Raw genomic sequence first — 23,539 nt, forward strand, 5'->3', positions numbered from 1 at the left:
ATATATATATTTTCCAAATATTATTATTCCCAAAATAATAATAATAATAATATAATAATCCAATAATCCAAATTAATTTAATTAAATTAATAAAATAATATTATCAACTTAATTAAATAATTCTTTTACTTTATTTGGGGTGTTACAACTCTCCCCCACTTTAGAAGTTTTCGTCCTCGAAAACATACCTCAAGCAAATAGAGTCGGATACGACTCCTTCATCTGATCTTCACGCTCCCAAGTCAAGCTCTCACCAGCTGGACCTCCCCAAACAACTTTCACTAGAGCAATCTTCTTACCTCTCAGGGTCTTCTCTTCTCGGTCATCTATCCGAATTGGCAACACCTCAACGGTCAAATTATCCCTCACCTGGATATCATCCAACTGAACAACATGCGAAGGATCCGCAATATATTTCCTCAACTGAGATACATGAAACACATCATGCAGGTTAGAAAGCGACGGCGGTAAAGCTATCCGATACGCCACTTCCCCAACCCTCTTCAAAATCTGATACGGACCCACAAACCTTGGAGTAAGCTTTTTAGACCTTAAAGCTCTACCCACACCTGTCGTCGGAGTAACTCTCAAGAACACATGATCTCCCTCTTGGAACTCAAGTGCCTTTCTCCTCTTATCATGATAACTCTTCTGACGACTCTGAGAAATCTTCATTTTCTCTCGAATCATCTTAATCTTTTCAGTCGTCTGCTGCACAATCTCAGGTCCGAGTACAACACTCTCACCTGATTCATACCAACACAATGGAGTTCTACACCTCCTACCATACAATGCTTCATATGGAGCCATACCGATACTAGCATGAAAACTATTATTATAAGTAAACTCCACTAACGGCAAATAACTATCCCAAGAACCACTCTGCTCCAACACACAAGCTCTCAACAAATCCTCCAAGGATTGGATAGTTCTTTCAGTCTGACCATCAGTCTGAGGATGATAAGCTGAACTCAACCTCAACTTGGTCCCCAACGCTTTCTGCAAACTTTCCCAAAATCTAGAAGTAAATCTGGGATCTCTATCAGACACAATACTGGATGGAATACCATGCAGCCTCACTATCTCCTCAATATACAACTCTGCCAACTTCTCTAAAGAGTGATTAATCTTCATCGGCAAGAAATGCGCCGACTTAGTCAATCGATCCACAATCACCCAAACAGAATCATTACCTTTCACCGTCCTCGGCAATCCCGTCACAAAATCCATGGAAATGCTATCCCACTTCCATTCAGGAATCTTCAAAGGTTGCATCATACCTGCCGGTTTCTGATGTTCAATCTTTGACTTCTGACAAGTCAAACAGGCATACACAAACTTAGCAACATCTCTTTTCATACCAGCCCACCAAAACAACTTCTTCAAATCTTGATACATTTTAGTTGCACCTGGATGGATACTCAATCCACTCCTATGGCCCTCTTCAAGAATACTCTTTTTCAATTCAGATACCTCAGGAACACAAACTCTACCTTTAAATCGCAGGATGCCATTCTCATCAATCTCAAAATTACCACCATTACCTTGGTTAACCATAGTAATATGATCAACTAGAGCGACATCAACTTGCTGACCATTCCGAATATCTTCCAGAATTCCACTAGTCAACTTCAGCATACCCAACTTTACACTATCAGCGGAAACTTCACAACCCAAACTCATATCACGGAACTGTTCAATTAACTCAAGCTCTCGAACCATCATCATAGACATATGTAGAGACTTTCTACTCAGCGCATCTGCAACTACATTAGCCTTACCGGGATGATAACTCAATTCAAAGTTAAAATCCTTCAGTAATTCTAACCACCTTCTCTGCCTCATATTTAACTCTTTCTGATCAAACAGATACTTCAGACTCTTGTGATCACTGAACACTTTGAATCTGGAACCAAATAGATAATGCCTCCACATTTTCAACACAAATACAACAGCTGCAAGTTCTAGATCATGCGTAGGATAATTCCTCTCATGAACTTTCAACTGTCTAGAAGCATAAGCTACAACTTTACCATCCTGCATCAAAACACCACCAAGACCCATCAAAGAAGCATCACAATAAACAACGAAGGGCTCACCAGGATTAGGCAAGATCAACACTAGAGCACTGGTCAACCGCCTCTTCAACTCAACAAAACTCGCTTCACAAGCTGCATCCCACACATACACTTGGCCCTTCTTAGTCAACTGCGTCAACGGCAATGCCAACTTAGAGAAGCCCTCAATAAATCTGCGATAATAACCAGCTAACCCCAGAAAACTGCGTATCTCAGTAGCAGACTTCGGAGTCTCCCACTGTAATACGGCATCAACTTTAGCAGGATCAACAGAAATTCCACCCCTCGAAATCACATGGCCAAGGAAACTCACTTCCTTCAACCAGAACTCACATTTAGATAACTTTGCATATAATTTCTTTTCTCTTAACACCTGCAAAACAATCCTCAGATGTCCTGCGTGCTCTTCTTCCGTCTTAGAATATATCAATATATCATCTATGAATACCACAACAAAATTATCAAGGTACGGATGAAATATACGATTCATATATTCCATAAACACACCTGGAGCATTAGACACACCGAACGGCATCACAGTGTATTCATAATGACCATACCTCGTACGGAAAGCAGTCTTCGCAATATCATCTGACTTCACTCGGATCTGATGATAACCCGACCGTAAATCAATCTTACTGAAAACATGAGCTCCAACCAACTGGTCCATCAAATCATCAATCCTCGGTAATGGATACCGATTCTTGATAGTCACCTTATTCAACTGCCGATAATCGACACACAACCTCATCGTACCTTCTTTCTTCTTCACTAACAATACTGGTGCACCCCAAGGAGAAACACTTGGACGCACAAACTTCTTCTCAAGCAATTCTTCAAGTTGCTTCTTCAATTCAACTAATTCAGTTGCCGACATTCTATAAGGAGACATCGACACTGGACTCGTACCTGGTACTAAGTCAATGGCAAATTCGACTTCACGTTCTGGAGGTAAATCACTTACATCCTCCGGAAACACATCCTGAAATTCGCAGACAACAGGCAAATCTACACTCCCCACTTTCTTATCCGCTTGCAGAGACGCAAATAAAGCGAATATCTGAGCTTCATCTTTCACAAAATCCCCCACCTGCCTAGCAGATAGAAATCTTGCTTCATCATTCTCACCAACTTCAGAAAACCGCACCGTCTTACTATAGCAGTTGATAAACACGCCATAGAATTCTAACCAATTCATTCCTAGAATAATATCAATTCGGTGCAAGGGTAAGCACACCAAATCAACCACGAACTCTCTCTCAAAGATCGTCAATTGACAACTTCGACAGACAACAGAAGTCTGCACGGAACCATTAGCAGGAGTATCTATCACCATACTTCCGCCTAGGGACGACATAATCACACCAATCCTGGTCGCACACTCATACGAAATGAACGAATGAGTAGCACCAGTATCAACAATAGCAAGCAATTCAACATTACTAATCAAGCAAGTACCTTTAATCAGATTATCCTCTTTAGGAGCTTCAGCCCCACTCAGAGCAAACACCCTACCAGTAGTATGAGCTGCAGTAGCCGCCTTCTTCGGTTTCGAGCACTGCGAGCTGATATGGCCTTTCTCGCCACAATTAAAGCATGTCGGACCAGCATCCTTACATTCAGTAACTCTATGACCAGTCTGACCGCATCGGAAACACCTCAACACTTTCTTGGTACAGCTATCAGCACGGTGGCCTGGCTCGCCACACTTGAAACATTTACCAGCTATGGAAGATCCTCCCCCACTTGGCTTCTTCTCATCTATCACTTTCTGCTTACCTTTACCATTCGGAGATGCATAAGGACTACCACGATCCTTATTCTTCTTCTCACTAAGACTCTTGTAATGCGCAGTCCTAGCCTTGCTATCTTCATCAAATATCCTGCACTTATTAACCAGTGTAGGAAACCTACGAATCTCCTGGTAACCAATGCCCTGTTTGATCTCGGGGCGCAACCCGTTCTCAAACTTGACACACTTGGATTCCTCAGCATCAGCACCATTATAATGAGGGCAATACTGCACCAGCTCCTCAAACTTCGAAGCGTAATCAGCAACAGACATGTTACCCTGCTTCAGTTCTAGAAATTCCATCTCCTTCTTACATCGCACATCAGCAGGAAAATATTTCTCCAGAAAGGCCGTCTTGAACCTTTCCCAAGTCATCTCAGTACCTGGTACTTCAATCCTCTGGCGAGTGTTATCCCACCAGTTTTCAGCCTCTTCAGATAACATATGCGTACCAAACTGCACCTTCTGTGCTTCAGTACACGTCATCACCCGGAAAATCTTCTCAATTTCCTTCAGCCAAATCTGAGCACCATCTGGATCATAGCGCCCTTTGAATGTAGGAGGGTTATTCTTCAGAAACCTTCCCAAATTCTTAAACTCGTCGACCGGCGGATTCTGCTGCGCCTGCATAGCCTGCGCTATAGCAGCCAAAGCCTCAGCAATCGCAAGGTCATTTTCTCCAGCCATACTCTCTGCACAACACGACCACAACCGTCAAATATCGACAGTGTCATTTACACTAATCGACCAACAGGGAAAACACTACATTATGACCCGACTGGACTGACAATGCTCTGATACCACTAATGTAACACCCTTCTACCCCAAACGACATAATTAAATAGATTATCAGAGTACAACATGTAGAAGAGTTTACATTTCTTTCAACATAACACTTTTATCGTATCACAACATAAAACATATTATTTATTTATTAAAACTTCGCAGCGGACAACAACACAATTATAATCTTTCAACATATAACAATTCATAATAATGTTTCATTATCGTCTCAACAACCATTTCAACATAATAGTCATCATAAACAACGTAATAATAATCAATTCTCTATCGAATCCCATAACCCCGGTGTCACATGACCAGAGCATTTGACTCGACTTGTAGAATAACTCTACACTTATTCTTCAAACCTCGACAATAGCTACTCTTCTTTATCTGCACATTGCTCATCATAGATGAACATAAACACATGCAGAAGGGGTGAGAATTACATTATTAAATAATAATATAACGACAGAAATATAAACATAAATATATTTCACATATGCCAACACATCTCATCATAATCATCAAAATCAACATAATCAACATACTCATGAACATCAACGAAACAACATATCAAATGCAATGCACACACCCATGCATGACTCAACACGACTCGGTATACCCATTTGGTGACCAACTACAGGATCACCACTCCCAGATTCATCACCATAGAATCCGAGTTCCCCGTAAGGAACCAAGCCTCTCAACAAGCCCGGAGTCAACAACATCATTGGAACTCAGTCCGTTCATCACTAGGCATCGGCCTTTCATGAATGCATGCACACCAAACATGCATCATAATCAACATCGCAACAACAACATCATATGATCATGTTATCTTCATCATTAATAGCATGACATACAACTCAACAAAACAACAACATTACATCTTAACACATGGATTCATCACAATCAACCACAATAGGCCAAATCACAATTTCAACATAAAAATTAGTCATTTTTCAATACTGGAACAGTGTTAACCGGTTAACGCTATAGGTTAACCGGTTAACGCAGGAAAATACACATACAGGCAAAACGCAACAGTGTTAACCGGTTAACGCTATGGGTTAACCGGTTAACGCAGGCAAAACTCAACATTTTCTCAAGTTATAACAGTGTTAACCGGTTAACACCCTGGGTTAACCGGTTAACGCAGACGAAACAGTAGTTCCTGCGCTAACACAAGGCAGAATGCAGAATTCTCCGCACTTTCCGCCGTCGGAGGACTTCCGGACCTCCGATTCAACTTCCGTAAAAAGCTACGCGTTCGGGAAAACGCGACTCACACAATTATTCAGTCATATATACACACATACTTCGATTATCATGCATCTAACTCAACAACTCACAGGTCGGGGAATTTCTAATCAAAACCCCAACTTTCCCATCTCCCTAAAATCCCCAAAATTCATCGACAATCCAACACATATCATGGAATTGCTCGCATATTATCATTTAATAAGATTCAGACCCCTTACCTCAGATAATCCGGCAATCTCTAAGCTTCAGCTTTTCCGTTCTTCAGTCTTTGCTCTACCGCTCTTCGCCCTTTTCCTCTTCTCTGCAGCCTTCCAACTTTTCACGTGAAACCCTTCTGTTCCTAATGAGAATCTTTTTCTCTTATCCCCACATATATATATTTTCCAAATATTATTATTCCCAAAATAATAATAATAATAATATAATAATCCAATAATCCAAATTAATTTAATTAAATTAATAAAATAATATTATCAACTTAATTAAATAATTCTTTTACTTTATTTGGGGTGTTACAGTTCAAGTTCTGAGTCTAGGAATTCATATCTCAGATTTTTGGGAAGTGTTTTCAAGTCGAGGGTTGGTTTCTTAAGGCATTGCGTAGGATCCAGTTTCATTGCTAAACAATGGTTCAGTCTGTCTTCTACACGATAGTCAGACGATTTGTCATTTTCTAACTCTGTTTCTTTTATGCATTCGTCGATGATATCCATGAAGTAACATGTGTCATCTATTGCAGGTGCTTTCAAAAATTTGGAAAGAATGAACTCAATTTTCTCTTCTCCTACTTCGAAAGTGAGTCGTCCTCGTTTTACGTCTATGATGGCACCGACTGTTGCTAAGAAAGGTCTTCCCAATATAATGGGGGTAACTTCATCTTCTCTTATGTCCATAATTATAAAATCGGTTGGAATGTAGAATTGACCTATGCGCACGGGAACGTTTTCAAGAATTCCTACAGGATATCTAACGGAACGATCTGCTAATTGCACAAACATTTTAGTTGGTCTTAATTCTCCCATTTCAAGTCTCTTGCATATGGACAAGGGCATAACACTGATACCGGCTCCTAAATCGCATAAAGCTTTGTCTATGACAAATTTTCCTATGTGACAGGGTATAGAGAAACTACTAGGATCTTTAAGTTTTGGAGGCATATTCTGGATTATAGCGCTACATTCAGTAGTGAGTGTAACTGTTTCGCTATCTTCAAGTTTCCTTTTATTAGAAAGAATTTCTTTTAAGAACTTAGCATACGAGGGCATCTGTGTAATAGCTTCTGTGAAAGGAATGGTGGCGTTTAATTGTTTCAGTAGGTCAACAAATTTTTTAAATTGGCCCGCGTCTTTGGTTTTAATTAGCCTCTGAGGATAAGGGATAGGTGGTTTGTAAGGTGGTGGAGGTACATAAGGTTCTTTCTTTTCTACGGTTTCCTTATTACTCTCTTCCTTTTCCTTAGGTTTATTTTCTTCCTTAGTTGACTTTTTAGAGTTTTGGTCTTCCATTCTTGGATCAGATGGTCCTTCTACCTCTGTTCCACTTCTTAATATAATTGCATGAGCGTGGCTTTTCGGGTTAGGTTGGGGTTGTCCAGGAAATGTACCAATTGGGGCAGCAGTAGGCGCTTGTTGTTGAGCTACTTGTGAGATTTGTGTTTCCAGCATTTTGTTACGGGTAGCCAAGGCATCTACTTTACTTGCTAGTTGTTTAATCTGTTCGTTAGTGTGTACATTCTGGTTTAAGAAATCTTTATTGGTTTGCTGTTGAGAAGCTATGAAGTTCTCCATCATGATTTCCAAGTTGGATTTCCTAGGAACGTTATTGTTAGGTGTAGATGGGGTCGGCTTTTGATATCCAGGTGGTATAGCTGGGGCTTGATTGGGAGCTTGTCCTGGTGCGTATAAGGCATTGTTGCTCTTATATGAAAAATTAGGATGGTTCTTCCAGTTTGAGTTATAGGTATGCGAGTAAGGATTTCCTTGTGCGTAGTTCACCTGCTCTGCTTGGATTCCTGTTAGGAGTTGACAATCTGTAGGAGTGTGACCTTGGATTCCACAGACTTCGCAATTTTGAGTCACGACAACCACGGCGGCTGGAGGTGATACATTTAAACTTTCAATTTTCTGGGCAAGAGCATCCACTTTTGCATTAACATGATCAAGGCTACTTATCTCGTACATGCCACTTTTCGTTTGAGGTTTTTCTACCATTGTTCGGTCGCTTCCCCACTGATAATGGTTTTGGGCCATGCTTTCGATAAGTTGATAAGCGTCAGCGTAAGGTTTATCCATAAGCGCACCACCTGCGGCGGCGTCTATTGTTAATCTTGTGTTGTATAAGAGACCATTATAGAAGGTATGAATTACTAACCAGTCCTCTAAACCATGGTGTGGGCAAAGTCTCATCATGTCTTTGTATCTTTCCCAGGCTTCGAAAAGAGACTCGTTAGCTTTCTGTTTAAATCCATTTATCTGGGCTCTTAACATAGCTGTTTTGCTTGGAGGAAAATATCGGGCAAGAAAGACTTTCTTTAACTCATTCCATGTGGTGACTGAGTTGGAAGGAAGAGACTGAAGCCATCTTCTAGCTTTATCTCTTAAAGAGAAAGGAAAAAGACGAAGTCGAATTGCCTCTGAAGTGACACCATTAGCTTTAACAGTATCAGCGTATTGAACAAATACAGATAAATGAAGGTTTGGATCCTCGGTAGGATTTCCAGAGAATTGATTCTGTTGCACTGCTTGTAACAGCGAAGGTTTAAGTTCAAAGTTGTTTGCTTCGATTGCGGGTGGAGCAATACTCGAATGCGGCTCGTCTTGCGATGGAGCAGCGTAATCTCGAAGAGCACGAGCTGGTTCTGCCATCTCGGGTATCGACGAAGGAAGAAGATTTTTGAGATCAGGAATTTCGATTGGCGGAAGATTGTTTGCAGCATGATACTCCCGAATTCGTCATAAGACTCAGAGATATCGTTCAACATCGTTGATTCGTAAGTAATACGGTTCGCCTTGTGAGCGAGTGTGTGGCATATAAATCAACGAAAGAAAGGAATAAAAATTGCCTTAGTCTCTACAGCGTAACAGAAGAGTTACGATATCGACTAAATAAAAGTCCCCGGCAACGGCGCCAAAAACTTAATCGCGACTTTATGAGTCTATTGGGGTATTAACTGCAAGTGCACAGTCTAATCGCGTAGTAATAAAAGATATCAATCCCACAGGGACTTATGAATCGATATACCGTTTTCTAAGGTTACTTCGTAAAGCTAAGGCGGATGATACTTTGTTGATTAGGGGAAAAAAATAAAACTAAAATAAGATCTAGATAAAATATCAAATAAGTGGATATCGGTATGCAGTTCGTCGTAATTAGGGAATCAAATCTTCGTTGGTTTCGTAGTTTTAAAGTAAATCTTTTCAGTAGACACTATTGAGTTAAAAGCCTTTTCTCAAACTCTCGCTCTGTTGAATAGACTATGACTTTATTTTAACGTGCGCTGTCACTTATTAGTTAAGTCCAAAATCACTTTTTGAAAACAATAGAATATATAGAAACTCTTTTTAAGAAAATGCTAACCATTTAAACACCCTTGTCTCAAACTCTCGCTCTGTTGACTTAGATTATATAATTAAACTTAAATGCTTAACTCTCGTCCTCACATTTAACCTTTAAAAATACTTTTTGAAAATGATTAGAATTTAATTAACTCTAAAAATTGCTTTCGCCCTGATTTAAAATTAATGTCCAATTTACACTGTCCAGTTAAAAGCTCAAACCGTCGTTCTATTGATTTTAACTTCTTTATGTCTTTTACTCTCGTACAAAAACCTTGGTATTAACTCTGTAAATTGAGACCATAAAAAGAGTGATTATGTTTTTAAACAAAATTAAACCAACTTAGTTTTGATTCCTTCATTCCGCTTACTTTACATACCGATATCTAAGTTTATTTAGCCAGACATGCTAAACAAGCCTAAACAATAATTATGCTTACATACAGCCATATCAGACAGACAGTATAAATAAATAGCAGTGCAGAGCATATATAAATTTAAGCAATAAAATTAAAGAACTTGTAAAATTAATAGAAGTCTTGATTATTCCTAGCTTCGATGCTTGAACTCTCCACCAAAAACCGGTTGAATTTGTTCTTACAATCTTCGATCGGACAAGAAAATAAAAACGAAGGAATAAAATACTACGATCTAACGTAAGGTTAGATCCAGTAAAAATTACACAATAGTTTCCGGTGTAGAAACTATTGTGAGAAAATTAATTGAATGCTTCAAAATTGACTGGAAAAGAAAAGGAAATAAAAATTGCTAGGAAAGTAGAGTGCTGGAAAATAAGAAAAACAATAAAAATAATGCGGTGTCGAAAACTGGAAAATTGAGCCAGAGCAGCAGGGTTCCACAATTGGTCCTATTTATATTAATCCACCAAGTGACCGTTTCTTCCATTCAGTAGGTTTCAACGAGTCTACTGGTCAAGCGAAAAAGCAGGATGAACGTGCTTCTGTTACGCGTCAAACCCAAAAATATAGGAATGGAGGTGTGACGTTCGTCACACCATGTGTTACGTTCGTAACACAAAGCAGGGGGGCGTGACGCTCGCCACACCATGTGTGGCGGTCGTCACAGCTTCACCGCTTCTGGTTGATAGTTATGGGCTGGGCTTTAGTGGAAATTGCTTCTTATCATCTTTTTGCACCTCCTTTTCTTCTTTTTCACGTATGCTTCAAATAATGTTGTCTGGAATAAATAGAAGGAAAATACCAAGTAATATCGAATAATATAAAATAAATCGAAACAAATAATAATATAATTTAATTAAATCGAGTCCAAAAATGTGATATTATTTCATGTTCTCAATGCACATTAAATGTTTTCCTTATAACTCGTAACGCCTCACTGAAGGGTTGTGACGAGTGGCTTTAGGACTATCAATAATGATGCCCTTTTAACTAAGGGTACTCAAGTTTTCTAGAGAGCCTGATGCGAGATCACGACCGTTGGTGGTGTGATTACATTTTCCCACACATGCTGATGAGGATCAAACAATTTCTTAAAGAATATATAAGGTGTAATACCCCGTGTTTCTTAAATACTTAAATTCATATAAGTTGAGATCAACTGAGTTCCTATGTACTCTGAAAGTTATCAGTTGGGATAAATAGAGTAACTAATAAATTTACAGATTGACTCAATTAATATTATTTGAGACATACTTTTTATTAATTGATATCAAAAGAGACATTTTGATAACATTAATAATGGGTCAATTGCTCTAGTAGAACAAATATTAAGTATTGTACCACTTAATATATTTGTTACTACTTTTATAATTACTTGTTACCCACACAATTCTAGTAATCCATTTATGACCACGTGTTTTCTACCATTGACCAAATTAGAACCACATGTAGTAATACATGTTTTCTAGGTAACTTTTTCCACATATCAGTAGAACTAGCAAAGGAAAATAAAGAATCTCATGAAGAAAAAGATTAGAGGAACATAGTAGAAAGAAGAGAAGAAAAACTTGCGACAAAAAGATGAAGAACTTGGAGAAACTTAGAATCATCATCATCACATCTCAACATCTTTCAACAATTCCCTTCATCTACTTTCAAGGCGGGTTCTAGGTAGAACCTTTATAGTTTAGAAATTAGGGTTTGATAGAATCATAGAATATTAGTAAGATTCAAGATGAATGTTCATTCTTGTTTATGAATACATGATTTACTTCTATTTATTCCATGCTTGTTGTATTGCAAAATGAGTGAATGTTGTTGTTGTTGTCAGAATGATGGATTTTGGTGTATTATACCATGAAAATCTTGTGTCTTATGGATGGTTGTTGTTAGATAAACTTATGGATGGTTAGAAATGGATAAGAACATGTTTCAACATGTATTTTTGACAAAACACGGTGACAATTGATTGCTCCTTCACAAAAAGCTGAAAAACACAAATCTGGTACAGTGCAATCAATTGCACTGTGTTGGAAATCGATTATTCTTTTCAAAATCAGAAATAGAGAGTTCTGGAACTTGGTGCAATCGATTGTGGGTTTTGTGCAATCGATTGTAGCCTTTGGTTTTTGCAAAAATTATGTTTTCTATGGTTCCTAAGCTATCCTAAGGGTCAAGTAACTTGTCCTATAACATGTGGGCATGGAAATATCATTGATTCAACTATATTTCATATATGATAGCATGATAAATATGTTATGACTTAATTGATGTATGAATGTGATTAAATGATTGGAAATTCATAATGATTGGTGAGGAAACCTTAAGAGCAAGACTAATTGAATGAATTAGAAGGGTAATTAGGGTATGCTGAATGACTGTGATGGCAATTCTTGTACACAATGATACCTAGGTGTGTGTCATGAACAAGTAGTTGTTTAACTAGGAATTCTAGGAATTATATGGAACATGAGTTGTTGTTGTGAATGTCATGGTGAATGTGTTCACCTTGTGATTGTCGAATACAATCATGTTGTGTTTTATATAATCACGTATTCGAAACAACCCCTTGATTGTGCCTTCCCAAGTTTTGATGCTTATGTAGAGTAAGAATTGGGATGTACGCACTGATACTTGAATGACCTGGGTTTGATTCCCAAAGGCGGTGGATCTCATGGTGGGTTAGAATCCCATATGGGTAAAAGGCTTGAAATGGGTTTGGAGTCCCATAGGAAGCGATGATTCTTAAGGTGGATGTTATCCTTTAGAATCCAAAATCCATGCGTATATCAAAGTATGTAATATGATTCGTGACCCGTGTCGATAACCCTAGATGTAGGGCTTGCCGGGGAAATATACCTATGATACAAGGATCTGTGACCCGTGTCGATAACCTTAGACGTATGGCTTGCCGGGGAAAGATACCTTGATATGGTTTCTGATTAGTGATTATTTGAGTTGATGAACTCAAGAGATATGTTTTTATACATTACAAGTTGTGTATGCTTAAGTCTTTTCCCCTTTGTGACTTGAGTTAGGTTTTGATTAGAACCTTGTAAATCAGAGTGAACCCATAAGATAGGGAATCCACTGGGATTATTATCTTACCCCATGTTGTTGATTATTTTTTTAGGTAGTTCTGAGTAGGCGAAGGGTAAAGACAAGATAGCCTGATGTTCTTGCTTGTTTTCTATTTTGGATGGCTTTTCTTCTGTGTAGATATCTCTTTTGAGATTATTCTATAATGATGTAGTTCCTAGTTTTATTTTGGGCACCCTTGTATATATTTTGACATAGATGTAGTTTCTTTTTGGGCATGTGATATGTACAATGTTGTCACTAGGCACTTATGTATTTCAATACCAACATTACAACTATGCATAATATGTATTTCTAGACATGTATTATATATGGGTGTTACAATTGGTATCAGAGCAGGTCGAATCCTCGACATAGCCATGAAATATTATGGGTATTTCTTTCTGCCTCATATGTGTGTTGTCATCATTGTTCTTTATGTCATATTTATACTATTGAGCATGATAAACTTAATCCTATTTGTATGATGTTCAGAATCATGGTTGGTAGATGCAGAGGTCCATGTAGGCCCATAATTCAGAATTCAGACTCAAAACCAGCAGTTGGAAATGATGGTGTTCAGTGGGCTTAGTTTGTGCAACAAATGCAATAGTAGCAGAACCAATTCATGATGCAGATGATGCAACAATGGTATGTCAGTATTCAATCTCCAGTGGTTCCACATGAAGCTATAAGTGGTAGTTTCCGGGGTTTCTTTTGCATGAATCCCCTGAGTTCATGGTGGATTACATCCTGTGAAAGCTTATGAGTGGATACCAAACATAGAAAGAGAGTTCACTACAAAGTTGTAGAGGCAATGTTATGTGATTGAGAATAGTTTGAAGAAGTTTCAAGAGGAGAGGGGTCAATATGGGGTTGGCCAGAAGAACCAAAGAAGATCAAGTCATCAGTTTAGGCCTAAACCTTAACCTTTCAAGGGCAAACAAGTGTATCATGCAAAACCTACCCAATCTCCATAGTGTCAATTGTGTAAGAAGTTCCATTTCAGAAGGTGTACTGGTGGTGTAATTAAGTGTTTTACTTGTCAGAGGGAAGGACACATGACTATAAATTATCCTCAGAATAAGATTCAGATGCAAGGGAAGACTACTGGTCGGGTCTATACTTTGGATGAAAAGAAGACTAAGGGTAACAATGCTTTGATTGCTGGTACATGTCACGTAAGTGATCATCCTTGTTTTATATTGTTTGATTGTGGAGAAACACACTCTTTTGTGTCAATTCAATGTATGAATCGTCTTGGTTTCCAAGTATTTCCATTGTCACCTCATATGGTGGTAACTACCACCATGGATGATGTTGTAGAGACACCATTGATTTGTGAAAACTGTTCGCTATCGGTGAATGGTAGAGTTTTCCATATTGATCTTATATGTTTACCACTTAAGAAGGTTGATGTAATCTTGGGGATGGATTGACTTTCTGCCAATTAAGGGATTATTAGGTGTGAAGAGAAATTATTATCATTCCATCTAGTGAAGCTACTCCAAAGGATGTATTGACTACTATTTTGGAAGGTACGGTTGGCAAGGTTAATTTCTTGTTCAAGAAAGAAAAGTCTATTCTCTTGGTCCTCACCAAAGAATCAAGTGACGATCTGAAGGTTGCGCAAATTCCTATAGTTTATGAATTTCCAGAAGTTTTCCCCGAGGATGTCACTTCTCTCCCTTCTGAACGAGAAATTGAATTCTCTATTGATCTAGTACCTGGAACGACCCCAATATTCATTTCTTCGTATCGTATGACACAACTTGAGATGAGAGAGTCAAAGAATCAATTGGAAGAGTTGTTAACCAAGCATTTCATTTGACCTAGTGTTTCACCATGGGGAGCTCCAGTGTTGGTAGTGAAGAAGAAGGATGGTGGTATGTGTTTATGTATTGATTATTGCTAGTTGAATAAAGTCACCATTAAGAACAAGTATCCCCTACCAAGGGTAAACGATTTGTTAGATCAATTGAAAGGAGCCTCAATGTTCTCGAAGATTAATTTGCAATCGGGCTATCATCAATTTCGAGTTAAGAGTTATGATATACCAAAGACCGCATTTAGAACTCGATATGACCATTATGAATTTCTTATAATTCCATTTGGTGTGACGAATGCTCCTGCTGTTTTCATGGATTATATGAATTTGATATTCCAACCTTACTTGGACCAGTTTGTGGTGATCTTTATTGATGACATTCTTATTTATTCTCGTACTCCACAAGAGCACGAATAACATCTAAGGATTGTTCTGTCAGTGCTGTAAGAGAAGAAACGTTTTACCAAGTTAAGTAAGTGTGAATTTTGGATGACCGAAGTTAAGTTTCTTGGTCATGTCATATCATAAGGAGGAGTAACAGTGGATCCACCTAAAGTTGAAGCAACTATTAATTTGGAAAGACCAAAGAATGCTCCTAAAGTCAAAAGTTTCTTAGGATTGACGAGTTATTATCGAAGGTTCATTCAAGGGTTTTCTCAGTTGTCTTTACCAATAAACTGACTTACTCGGAAGGAGACTTCTTTTAGTTGGGATTCAAGTGTGAACAGAGTTTCATGAGTTTAAAGGAAAGGTTGACAACTGCTCATGTTTTAATAATTCCTGATCCCAATAAGCCTTATGAAGTATTTTGTATGCCTCTAAGAAGGGATTATGAGGAGTGTTAATGCAGGGTGGTCAGGTTGTAGCATATGCCTCTCGTCAGTTGAAGACTCGTGAAGAGAATTATCCAACTCAAGATCTTGAATTAACAACTGTTGTTTTTAGTTTGAAGGTGCGGTGTCACTACTTATATGAAGTATGTTTTGAAATGTTTAGTGACCACAAGAGTCTGAAATACTTCTTTAATCAAAAGGAGTTGAACATGCGTCAGAGGAGCCAGATGGAATACTTGAAAGATTTTGACTTTGAGTTAAAGTACCATCTAGACAAAGCGAATAAAGTTGTAGATGCGTTAAGTCAGAAAGAGATGCACAAAGCTGAGTTGATGATGTTAGAGTATGCATTGTTGGAAAGGTTTTGAGATATTAACCTTAAGTTTAATTGGACAAAAAATGGTGTGATAATGAGAGATTTGAATGTTACTTCCAATCTAAGAGGAGAAATCCAACAAGGGCAAATGATAGATGAGAAGTTGCAAGGGATGTTGATTCAACCAGTTTTCACTCAAGCTTCAGATGGAGTTGTTATTTTTAATCAAAGGATTTATGTTCCGAATGATGTAGAACCGAAAATAAAAGTTTTAAAAGAGGCTCACAAAGGTTCATTTACCATACATCCAGGTTCATCAAAGATGTATCAAGATTTAAAGAAGGATTATTGGTGGCCTGGAATGAAAAAGGATATAACGGAGTATGTGTCTGAACGTGTAGTGTTCCAACAAGTAAAGATTGAACATCATAAGTCAGGTGTTTATTGCAACCCTTAGAGATTCCACTATGGAAATGAGATAGTATTTTAATGGGCTTTGCAATTGGTTTACCTCGTACTTAAGGTGGTTATGATTCCATATGGGTGATTGTTGATCGATTAACTAAGTCTGCAAATTTTCTAGTTGTGAAGACTACTTACAAGGCACGTCATCTTGCGCGGTTGTTTATTTCAGAGATTGTAAGATTACACGGTGTGCCCATTAGTATTATATCCGATAGAGATCCAAAGTTTGCCTTAACATTTTTGAGAGCGTTTCAGGAGGTCATGAGATCAAAGTTGTATTTGAGTACGTCTAATCATCCTCAGATGAATATTCAGATTGAGAGGATGATATAGACTTTGGAAGATACATTAAGAGCTTGTGTACTTGAAAGTGGAGGAAATTGGAAAGAGCTTTTACCACTGATTGAATTTCCCTATAACAATAGTTACTATACAAGTATCATAATGGCTCCTTATGAAGATTTTAATGGAAGGAAATTTAGAACACCCTTGTGTTGGACAGAAGTTGGTGAAGGAAGGATTTTAGGACCATAAATTGTTCAAAAAACTACGGAAAAGATAAGAATGATTCACGAGAAGATCAAGAAAACCCAGGATCATCAGAAGAGTTATGTAGATAATTAAGACTGAAAGAACCGTTTAAATCACGAAAGTTAAGTCTGAGATATGTAGGGCCATATCATATCATACAGAGGATTGGTGAAGTAGCCTACAAATTAGTCTTACCACCTTTTTTGTCTGAGATGCATGATGTCTTTCACGTAACTCAACTCTGAAAGTTCATTCCTGATTCTCTTCAGCCTATTCTTCCAGATTCAGTGGAAGTAGAAGCAGACCTAACTTTTAAACCTCAACCAAGTCGTATTGTGGGAAGAGAAGCTAAGGTGTTGAGATACAAGGACATTCCTCTTGTTAAAGGACACACGAGAAGTTTATCCTCATCTTTTCCAAGTAATCTATAAATTCGAGGACATATTTTTATTTAAGGGGGGAGGATGTAATACCACGTGTTTCCTTAAATACTCAAATTCATATCAGTTGAGATCAACTGAGTTCCTATGTACTATGATAGTTATCAATTGGGATAAATAGAGTAATTAGTGAGTTCAGATTGACTCAATTAATATTATTTGAGATTGACCTTTTATTAATTGGTACAAAAAGAGACATTTTGATAACATTAATAATGGGTCAATTGCTCTAGTAGAACAAATATTAAGTATAGTACCACTTAGTATATTTGTTACTACTTTCGTAATTACTTGTTACTCACACAATTCTAGTAACCCATTTATGATCACATGTTTTCTACCATTGACTAAATTACAACCACATCTAGTAATACATGTTTTCTAGGTAACTTTTTCCACTTATCAGTAGAACTAACAAAGGAAAAGACTCAAGAAGGAAAACATTAGAGGAACGTACTAAAAAGAAGAGAATAAAAACTTGTGACAAAAAGATGAAGAACTTGAAGGAACTTAGAATCATCATCATCACATCTCAACATCTTTCAGCAATTCTCTCCGTCTATTTTCAAGGTGGGTTATAGGTAGAACCTTTATAGTTTAGAAATTAGGGTTTTGATAGAATCAGAGAATAGTAGTACGATTCATGATGAATGTTCATTCATGTCTATGAATACATGATTTACTTCTATTTTTTCCATGCTTGTTGTATTGCAAAATGAGTGAATGTTGTTGTTGTTAGAATGATGGATTTTGGTGTATTGTACCATGAACATATTGTGTCTTATGGATGGTTGTTGTTAGATGAACTTAAGGATGGTTAGGAATGGATAGAAATATGTTTCAACATGTATTTTTGACAAAACACACAGTGACAATCGATTGTCATTGTCTTATAATCGATTCCTCCTTCACAAAAAGATGAAAACACAAATCTAGTACAATGCAATTTATTGCACTATATTGACTATTGATTATTCTTTTCAAAATCAGAAACAGAGAGTTCTAGAACTTGGTGCAATCGATTGTGGGTTTTGTGCAATCGATTGCAACCATTGGTTTTTGTAAAAATCATGTTTTTTTATGGTTCCTAAGCTATTCTAAGGGTCAAGTAACTTGTCTTATGATATGTGGGCATGAAATTATCATTGATTCAACTATATTTCATATATGATATCATGATGAATATGTTATGACTTAATTGATGTATGAATGTGATTAAATGATTGGAAATTCATAATGATTGGTGAGGAAACCTTAGGAGTAAGACTAATTGAATAAATTAGAAGGATAATTAGGGTATGATGAATGACTTAGATGGAAATGCTTGTACACAATGATACCTAGGTGTGTTTCATGAAAAAGTAGTTGTTTAACTAGGAATGTTAGGCATTGTATGGAACATGTGTTGTTGTTGTGAATGTCATGGTGAATGTGATCACCTTGTGATTGTCGAATACAATCATGTTATGTTTTATCTAATCACGTAGTCGAAAACAACCCCCTGATTGTGCCTTCCCAAGTTGCGTAGCTTATATAGAGTAAGAATTGGGATGTATGCACCGATACTTGAATGATCCGGGTTTGATTCCCAAAGGTGGTGGATCTCATGGTGGGTTAGAATCCCATATGGGTAAAAGGCTTGAAATTGGTTTGGAGTCCTATATGAAGCGACAATTATTAAGGTGAATGTTATCCCTTCGAATCCGAAATCCATGTGCATGTCAAAATATGTGATATGATCCATGACTCGTGTTGATAACCCTAGATGTAGGGCTTGACGGGGAAATATACCTATGATACAATGACCTATGACCCGTGTTGATAACCCTAGACTTAGGGATTTCCAGGGAAAGATACCTTGATATGGTTCCCGATTAGTGATTGTTTGAGTTGATGAACTCAATAGACATGTTTCCATATATTGCAAGTTGTGTGTGCTCAAGTCTTTTCCCATTTGTGACTTGAGTTAGATTTTGATTAGAACCTTATAAAGCCGAGTGGAACCATACGATAGGGAACCCACTGGGATTATTATCTCACCCCATGTTGTTGATTATTTTTTCCAGGTTGTTCTGAGCAGGTGAAGGGTAAGGACAAGATAACTTACTGTCCTTTCTTGTTTTCTATTTTGGATGGCTTTTCCCCTGTGTAGATATCTCTTTTAAGATCATTCTATAATGATCTAGTTCCTAGTTTTATTTTGGACATCCTTATATATATCGTGCCATAGTTGTAGTTTCTTTTTGGGCATGTAATATGTACAATGTTGCCACTAGGAACTTATGTATTTCAGTACCAACATTATAACTATGAATAATATGTATTTCTAGACATGTATTATATATGGGTGTAAAATAAGGGTTTTGAGGTAAGTGTCCCTTTTTTCTCCATTTGTGAAACTCCAATAGTTCTTTCTCTACTCTTTTCAGTTGCCCATTTCTTCGTTAATAGTCTCATATCGTCCATTACTTCGATGTCTTCACATCATATACTCAAGGAAACCTTTAACAATCATCATGTTCATCAATTTCAAGGTAAAGATTCAAAGTTCCTTTCTCTTGTGTATTTAAAGGAATAAGCTATAGGTTTTTCCTTTTCCTGCCTTGCCCTATATCAAAGCGCATTGTCATGCTTTTGGTTATGACACCATACACGGTGACGCGAGGTGGTTATTGGAATCCAAATATTGTGCTTATGCTCATTGTCATTTTGTTGTATGTTGGAAGTGATTCTAAAATGGACAACTCTTACGCAGTAATACAAGAAATGTTAGATGTTATATATGTATTCGTTGATTGCATTGTTATATTTGTGAGAATTCCCAAATAAGGGAAACACAAGCGTTCCCGCCCCCATGAGGTGACGCATGAGCGCCACCTTTGTAGTATTAGGGCTCACCAATTTAATGAGACATGTGTAAATGCCACTATCCTTCCACCAACTATGCCGATTGAGTCACACCATAACTTTATGAAGAATAGGTAATCAATAACCTCCCTCAGTCAAGGGGGAGTACTTACCACCTTTTAGGGTTTCTTAAGTATTAGGCCCCAAGAGCCTCTATAAATACTTCTCCCATAATGGGAGAAATGAGGATCCTAATGTAACAACATATCCCATAACCCACATAGCCTCTACCCGTACATGAGCTGACTTCTCGTACCACCATAAACACCACAAAACCACCATACATGGATTTTGGTCATCGTAGGAAGCCCTTACTATTATAAACCTAATAACCGCTAATAATATTATTTTGATTCTTCCTTTGACTGCCTTTTTGGTGAAAGAATTTTGTATTTCTCCCCCCTCTTGAATCCAATTCACTTTGGCTTGTTGGACCCACCATAATTATCCATGCTTCAAGTAGGTATCAATATCATCTTGGATTTTCTTGATATCATTTTTGTTGACATTCCCTTGGTTATAGGCCTGAGCATCCTCAAGTTTCTGATGGAGTTCCTTAATCTTCCTTTTGTTGATCCCAAAATTCTCTCGTCCACAATCCCACAAATTATCAAGAGTGATCTTTAGTTTCACTTTTGGGCTGGGTTTTGACTATCTCCAAGTCTCTCTAACAACCTTAGTTACCTTAGGATTCTCATGCCAAATCCTTTCGAATCTTTTAGGCTTATCTTTGGACCAATCTCTATTATTTCCCCTCATAATATTACTGAAAGTTAGCATAATAGGATTGTGATTAGATTTGTGTCTAGGTAGATGCATATTCCAATAATTATGGAACCAATATATCCAATTTGAGTTAGTTATGAATCTGTCCAGTCTGGCCTGATGTACTGGTCACCCTCTTGATTTTTACTCCAAGTCTCCATAGCTTTAGTGAAACCTTGGCCAATTAAACCACAAGCATCCAAGGTATTATTAATAGTAAAGTAGAGATTAGCATCAATGGGATTCCCCTAGTTTTATCGTTTTCATTAGTTATAATATTCATATCACCAAACACTATCCATTCATCATAGTTGTATGTTTGGGCAAGATTAGTAATGAGATTACAAGTGAGAGTTTTTTTGCTCTTTTTTAGGATATCCGTTGTTACCTGTACCCTTCTAAATAAAATCATTATTATCTACATTATTGTGAGTCACAACATAAAAATCAATGAAATTAGTATTAGAATCCAAAATATGAAAATTTACATAATTTCCCTAATGAAAGGATAACCCCTCAGCCCTGCCTCTCCATAGTGCAACAACTAACAATATGATTGCTGGTTACGATACCAACGTTATTAATTTTGACATACACTTTCTCATTAACACATGCTTTGGTTTCGCATAATAAAGCAATATTAGGGGAGTTAGAAGACATTAGCTGAGTAAGATCTTTGATTATTGAGGGGTCACCCAACCCCCGACAGTTCCAAGATAATATCCTCATGGTTCACTTGAAGCCTCCTCTAGAAGGCTTGCCAAATTATTTGTTGTCTTTGCAACTTTAGATGTTCATGCATACTCAATCTCCAAGAGTTTCCTTTCTTATTGTTAACACAATTTCCTGCCTTTTTCTCAACGCCTTTTGCTCCTACTATAGCTAGCTTAGCCAGTCAGACCATAATGGATTGAGGAACGGGGTTGTACTGAATGATATGGGCTTTCTTGTTAGGTTACTGATGTAGTTTCTTTCCCTCAGCTGGAATTACCTTCTCCCCGATTGGGTTGTCTTCAGCAATGGCCCAAACGAGTTTACTTATGTGATTCCATGCTTGTGATTCGTGGGGTTTTTGCAATGTTCCTCACTATGTCCCATATTTCCACAAGTAAATCAGGACATGGGTAACTTCTCATATCTAAAGTCTATCCAGTTAACCCCACTGGCTTTTCGGCCAATGTACATACTAACTTCCAATGGCTTGTGAACGCTAATTTTTTCCTTCACCTTCACTATGACCGATCGACCAGGCATATTAAAAACATTTACTTCACATACTTCCCCTAACTTTTCACCAAGTTTTAATCCCATTTGAGTTTTCTTCCCATGAATAGGTAGACCTTGATCAGTAGATTAGCAAGTGTACTAATCTGCCAATGTAGTAGTAAAAAGGGGAAATCCCCAATATCGATCTCAAGGACTGCTTGGCGATACAGAGTTCTGGATTAATTTTAATAAAACAAAAACTTGGGTGTTTGGGATTAGTTTGATGAAATTAGAAAAACAATAGCGAATAAAGTAAATAAAGTATTTGAGCGATTAAAACAGATATGAGTAGTATGCTAGGGAAGGTGTATGATCCAATCATGTAACGATTCAGATCTCACAGTGCAACATCGCATTTTAGATAATTGATTACCGGTTCTTGAGGGTGTTTACTCCTAAGCCCTTAGTGAGAAAACCTTTAATCATTTAACCTAATTACTATTTCCATAGAAAATAACGAATGAAATTAAGCATTATTATATCAAGAATAATTCGGTTATTATAGGGTATTCCTAGTCCTAGGTGATATCTACTATGATATATTCTCAAGCAGATCATGAACAATGACGGTCCAACCTAATTGTTTCACATACATCAAACTCCATTTGCCCGACAGAGAAAGCAATAAGAACAGTCATGAGAACAAATCAATTATAATAAAAAATATTGTTATTGCACATACTAACTCAAAATCATTACAAATCTGAATCAGGGACACCCCCTAGTATTAGGGGGTTTAACTACTCATAGAAAAACATAGTAAAATTCATAAACATTACAGATCTAAAGATGAAATAAGTCTTCAATTACTTAAAGCTCATGAAATTCTTGGGGTAACTAAAACATGCATTTTGGATGTTTTGTACACATATAAGGCGTATGAGGGAAAGCCATATACACGTATGGACAAAAACATGCATTTTTTCAGATCTGATACGCGTATGACCAAGTTTGATATGCGTATGGATAGAAAATTCCTAATTAGCCTTTGATGTATTCATAAAGGTTGTAGCCATGGATGTTGCCTTTCATTTCCGCCGGTCCCACGTCATTCCGAGTTACAACGCTCTAGTTATGATCAAAATATCACACGTCTATCATGATGTAAAACATGTTGAAAAATAGACTTTTCTAATTTTTCTAAAAATTCCCCGTGTTCCTTTTCCGACCATATCATTGACTTTCTTCGACCTATAAAACACGTTAACCTTCCCAAAA

The 23,539-nt window shown here is 37.5% G+C and overlaps 1 non-coding gene across 1 annotated transcript; it reads left to right on the top strand.

The window, feature by feature from the left end:
- Positions 1–8,298: 8,298 nt before the first annotated feature.
- Positions 8,299–8,405, top strand: LOC127110551 (small nucleolar RNA R71). Its single transcript, XR_007797337.1, has one exon. It is a non-coding gene; the product is annotated as a small nucleolar RNA R71 (small nucleolar RNA).
- Positions 8,406–23,539: the final 15,134 nt, after the last annotated feature.

This window comes from Lathyrus oleraceus, unplaced genomic scaffold, assembly GCF_024323335.1.
Source record: "Lathyrus oleraceus cultivar Zhongwan6 unplaced genomic scaffold, CAAS_Psat_ZW6_1.0 chrUn0001, whole genome shotgun sequence".
In the NCBI taxonomy this organism is placed as follows: Eukaryota; Viridiplantae; Streptophyta; class Magnoliopsida; order Fabales; family Fabaceae; genus Lathyrus; species Lathyrus oleraceus.